The following is a 6,000-nucleotide window of genomic DNA, read 5'->3' as shown; positions in this document are numbered from 1 at the left end:
CTAAATAAATGTTATATTTCCCCTACCTTCTACCTAGAGAATCTCTTATAATAACTTCGCAATTCTGAATTAAACAAGCATGTTCATGGTTGTCTTCGAGGTCATGAATCTTGCCTTACTGATACACCACCCAATTTATCTGACATCAGAGAAATGTGTTCAAAATTGCAAAAAAAAGTTTTTGTCCCTTAAGATACTTTGGTCAAAGTTTTTCTATACCATTCTTAAATGCAATCACTTTAGAATTTCATCAATTTATGTTTAAACTGTTTATTACCATTGTAAAAGCTGTTTATATATAAAATTTTGGTAAGAATTGAAAAATACAACTCTTAACTTATGAATTACAAAGTATTAACTCTTCAGATTCTGAAAAGTGAAGACTAAGCAAGCAGAAAAGAGAGTAAATATGATTTAACTTGGAAAACTGCTTGGAGTTGATCTCTGTAGGCAACATAACATATCTTCCTCATTAATTAGACAGCCAAGCTTTTAGTAAGCTGTCAGTGAGGTTAGGAGAAGGCAGAACGCCACTCTGGTGTTTCAACAGGAATATAAACCACTACGTGCTTCCTAAGAGTTTTTGTAATTACCAAAAACATCTTAATGGTTTCTTCTTTAAAAAAGGATTTGTCCCACAAACTTCTTCTGTGACTAGCAGAAGGCCATACAGATTCTATCTCCTTTTTGGGAGAATGAGAGATGTTTGGAGCTATTCAGTCTCCTAGAGGGTGCCTGAATTGCAGCTAATCAAATAATAGGTTATAACTGTGATAGGTAAATTAACAAAGAAAATCACCTGGGTTGAAATGAACTAGCTCTACACCTTGAGAGAGGGTAAGGACAATGTGTACTAAAGTTATGACAGGTCTAAAAAATAAAGCATGTTGAGAGGAAGGCTGACTTTGTTTAAGTAGAAAGAGTGAGAGAAAGCCAATAGAGAAAGTGAAGGAAGGTTAGGAGAAATTTGATAAGTAATAGGTTCCTAAGTGTGGTAATTGGGATAGATTCCTGTCACTTTGAAAATCTTTGGCAATGAATTAGCTGGAAATAATGAATCTGATCATGTGAAATGGCTAGAATAAATAGCCCTTGCATAAAATATAATATTAAATAATTGAAATTATAAATTGAAATTCTATATGATACCATTTGGAAAATAGATCCAAGTGCAATTGAATTTATTCTTTTTTTTGAATAGATTTTTTTTAATTTTTAATTTAAATTTATTTAACATATTTAGTTTTCAGCATTGATTTTCAAAAGAGTTTGAATTACAAATTTTCTCCCCATTTCTACCCTCCCCCCCCACTCCAAGATGGCATATATTCTGGTTGCCCTGTTCCCCAGTCAGCCCTCCCCTCTATCACCCCACTCCCTTCCCATCCCCTTTTCCCTTCCTTTCTTGTAGGGCAAGATAAATTTCTATGCCCCATTGCCTGTGTATCTTATTTTCTAGTTGCATGCAAAAGCTTTTTTTTTGTTTTGTTTTTTGAACATCTGTTTTTAAAACTTTGAGTTCCAAATTCTCTCCCCTCTTCCCTTCCTACCCACCCTCTCTAAGAAGTCAAGCAATTCAACATAGGCCACATGTGTATCATTATGTATAACCCTTCCACAATATTCATGTTGTGAAAGACTAACTATATTTTTCTCCTTCCCAACCCATCCCCCTTTATTGAATTTTCTCCCTTGACCCTGTCCCCTTTCCAAAGTGTTTGTTTTTGATTACCTCCACCCCCATCTGCCCTCCCCTCCATCATCCCCCCCTTTTTTATCTTCCTCCCTCTTCTTTCATGTGGGGTAAGATACCCAATTGGGTATGTATGGTATTCCCTCCTCAGGTCAAATCTGATGAGAGCAAGGTTCACTCATTTCCCCCTCACCTGCCCTCTCCCCTCCTCCCACAGAACTGCTTCCTCTTGCCACCTTTATGAGAGATAATCCACCCCATTCTATTTCTCCCTATCTCCCTCTCTCAATATATTCCTCTCTCATCCCTTAATTTGATTTTATTTCTTTTAGATATCTTCCCTTCATCTTCAACTCACCCTGTGTCTGCTCTCTCTCATATATAGATATATATATGTATATATACGTATATATACATGTGTATATATGTATATATACATATATGTGTGTGTATATGTATATATGTATGTATATGTATACACATATACATACATGCACATTCACTTATGTAGATATACATAAACATATATATATATGCATATTCCCTTCAGCTACCCTAATACTGAGATCTCATGAATCATACATGTCATCTTTCCATGTAGGAATGTAAACAAAACAGTTCAACTTTAGTAAGTCCCTTGCAATTTTTGTTTCTTGATTACCTTTTCATGCTTCTCTTGATTCTTGTGTTTGAAAGTCAAATTTTCTATTCAATTCTGGTCTTTTCACTGAGAAAGCTTGAACGTCCTCTAAATTGAATTTATTCTGGTCTCATTTTAAGCAAAATGTGTCCCTCCTAGAATTTATTATATGGATCAGGAAACTTGTTAGCTGTGTAGTTTTAAGCTAAGTTACCCCGGTTATTTGATTTGTACTGTGTATAAGGACAATGCCTAATATTAATTTGATAGTTCATTGTATTAGAAATATTATTAGAAAAGTATACTCTTCTTTGAATCTTTTGGGTTATGGATTTAATTGTTAAAAGACTGATGTAAGGGGCAGCTAGGTGGTTCAGTGAGTAGAGCACCAGCCCTGGAGTTGGGAGGACCTGAGTTCAAATTTGGCCTCAGACATTTGACACACTTACTAGTCATATGACTTTGGGCAAGTCACTTAACCCCAATTGCCCTGCCTTCTCCCTCTTAAAAAAAAGTCTTAAAAAAAGATTGATGTAAATATGTTTAAAAAACTTTTTAGAAATGTAGAAGATAAGTGGTTTCCCCCTTTTGTTTTGATTCTTCTGTCACAATATCATTAATGTGGAAATATGTGTAATATAATTGTACATGTATAGCCTGTATCAGATTGCAGCCCATCTTGAGGAAGGGAGAAGGAAGGGAGAAAGAAAATTTAGTACTCAAAATCTTAGAAAATGTTGAATGTTGAAAACTAAAAGTTAATATTTTTAAAAGAAATATAAAAGATAGTAATAATGATTTTCTGTGAAGTTGGTATAACAAGGACCCTGTGGGAAGTCTACTGGATTGACCAATCTTGCAGAGAGATGATTCCCATTGGTAGAGGCAGCAACTAATTAGATTTAACGCTTATCAATACTAGCAATCAAACTATTAATCAAATGCATGCAAATATTACTTTCTATTATCTATTAGACATTACAAACATTAACCCTATTAAGAACAAATCGCCACCCTGATTTCTTAGGACTTCCCAGTAAGCATATCTCCTACCATATTTCTTGTTGTTCCATCATGGCCATTTGAGGTTTTCTTAGCAAAGATACTAGAATGGTTTGCCATTTCCTTGCCCAGCTCATTTTACAGATGTGGAAACTGAGGCAAACAAGGTTAAGTGACTTGCTCAGGTTCACACAGCTAGTAAGTTTCTGAGGCTAGATTTGAACTCAGGTCTTCTTGATTTCAGGCCCAGTGCTTTATCTACTATGCCACCTAGCTACCACCACCACCACCAACGCACAAGGTTCCCTCTCTGCCTGGAGCACTTGTGTCTCCTGGGGTGATTGCCTGACAAATTGGCATTTCAGTGCTGCCCTCAAGAGAACACAGCTATGCTTAGGTCTTACCCAGGCATGGGGCTCTGAAGCCAGCCTCAGTGGAGACCCAAGATCAGGCTGAAGGTTAAGGATCTCCAATGGGTTTCTTACTGTTCTAGTTCTAGACCTTAGCTGATCTAATCAGACCAAGTTTTGATTGGTGATTGATGACCTAAGTTTATGGTAAAAGGATCAGCCAAAGCTAACATAATTAGTAAGTGTCTGTCCATTGTTTACTCAATTTGGGGTACTCAGTACCCCGAGAAAGCAGTAACAGGACCAGCCTTAATCTTCTCTCTAGAAGGGAATTTGAGAGACACGTCATTAACTTGTTTTCTAAATCTGAGGAACACCATTAATAGTTGTTTCCCAAATCTGGGGGACATCCACATATCATTAGCAATTGTTCACTAAATTTAGGAGACATATGTCATTAGTAGTTGCTTACCAAATCCTTTGCCTTCTGGAATATTGAATTTCAATTTCCCTGCTCCTTTATAGGGGCAGCTATTACATTGTGTGTGATCCTAAATGTGGCTCCTTGATAGGTGAACTCTTTAATTCTGGCTGCTAGCAGTATTTTTCCTTTGACTTGGAAGCTCTGGATTTGGGCTCTGATGTTTCTGGGAGTTTTCTTTTTTGGCTTATTTTCAGGAGGTGGCCAGTGGATTCTTTTTATTTCCATTTTGCCCTCCGGTTCTTAGAGATCTGGGCAGTTTTCTTTCAAGATTTCTTGAAATAGCATGTCTAAGCTCTTTTTAATTCATAGCTTTCAGATAGTTCAATCATTTTAAAATTGTTTCTCCTCAATTTCCAGGTCAGTTGTTTTTGCTATAGAATATCTTACATTTTCTTCTATATTTTCAGTCTCTTGACTTTGTTTTTGTACATAAATTTTTGTTGATATTTTCTGTTTCTTGCATCATGATAGTTATCCCAAATATTCCTCCCCCTCTTCCTCTGAGAGAGCCATCCTATATGAAATATAGTATTTTTTCAGAGAGAAAAAAAGATCAACACCATGGGTCCTTACATTGAAAAAAATCCAAAGTGAATGTTGAAAACTAAAAATAGATCAATAAATATTAAAAAAAGAAAACTCCTAAATGTGCAATTTATAATACCTATGGACCTCCTCCTTCCACAAAAGGATAGGTTAGGGGTGTCTTAACTTTGTTTTAATATTTCTTGTTGCTCCATGGACTCATTGGCTTCTATGTGTTCCATTCTAATTTTCAAGAAGTTTGTTTGCATAGGCAGGTTTGTTACCTCTTACACCAAATGATTAATTCCCTTTCCAATTTTTTTCTTCTATAGCTCTCATTTCTTTGTCATTTTTTTAGTGCTTTCATTCCATTTATCGAAAACATTTTTAACATTCCATTGCTTCATCTCTTCTAGGCATTCTAATTGGGTTTTCTCTGAGGCATTGCTTGTCATTCTCTTCTCCATTTGTGTCTTAAGTTTTCCAAACAATATAATAGCTCATTATGGTGGGATTTTTTAGGGAATGAGCAAGCTTTTAGTGCTCCCAAAGTAGTCTGATCAAGTGAAAAGTCTAATTTCTGCCCCCATGTTCTGAAAGTTCCTGACCTAGGTAAGCTTCTGAGTAATAGAAAAATGCTACTGGACTCTACCCCCATCAGAATTGTTGGCTGCCCTTTGGTCTGGGCTTCCTGCTTTGGTTATCCACATGTAGGCTGGGCTAGAACTACTACTCTGCTCCAGGGTCTGAGCCACACTGCTGCTGTGGTTGACTTATGAACTAGCTCCATTTTCAGTACACTGCCCAGATGCTCCCTAAATGGGCCCTCTTCTCAGTCTGTCCTGGATCTGTGACCTGGGACTGGGTGGTGGGCACCAAAGCTGCCAGTTGGCACCTATTCCTGAACTCCGTACATGGTGCCCCTGTACAAGACCTCTCTTGCTTTGGTGTATAGCCTTTCCCTGGGCACTAGAGTGCTCTTTGTGGAATGCTCCTGCCTCTGAACCCATCCCTGTATCTCCAGACACCTTAGTCTTATCCCTATGGTATGCTAGCTGGACAAGTGGCTCTCTGTGATTTTTTTTCCTGGATTTCCCCATCAAGATTGCCTTATGTTTTCTAGATCTGTTTGGAGGAGTTTTATAGAGGAGAGTTCAACTGTACTGCTTCCTCAAGGCCCATCTTTTAACACCAGTATTCTTCTGACAGAGTCAAATGGCAGCTGTGAGTCATGAAGCCCTACAATTTTAAAGAATTGAAATGAAAACCTACCCAAAGGGTAATGGCTAGGCTCACAGTGGTTGGG

The sequence above is a fragment of the Trichosurus vulpecula genome, chromosome 2 (assembly GCF_011100635.1).
Source record: "Trichosurus vulpecula isolate mTriVul1 chromosome 2, mTriVul1.pri, whole genome shotgun sequence".
Classification (NCBI taxonomy): Eukaryota; Metazoa; Chordata; class Mammalia; order Diprotodontia; family Phalangeridae; genus Trichosurus; species Trichosurus vulpecula.
Note: the sequence above shows the minus strand (reverse complement) of the source record.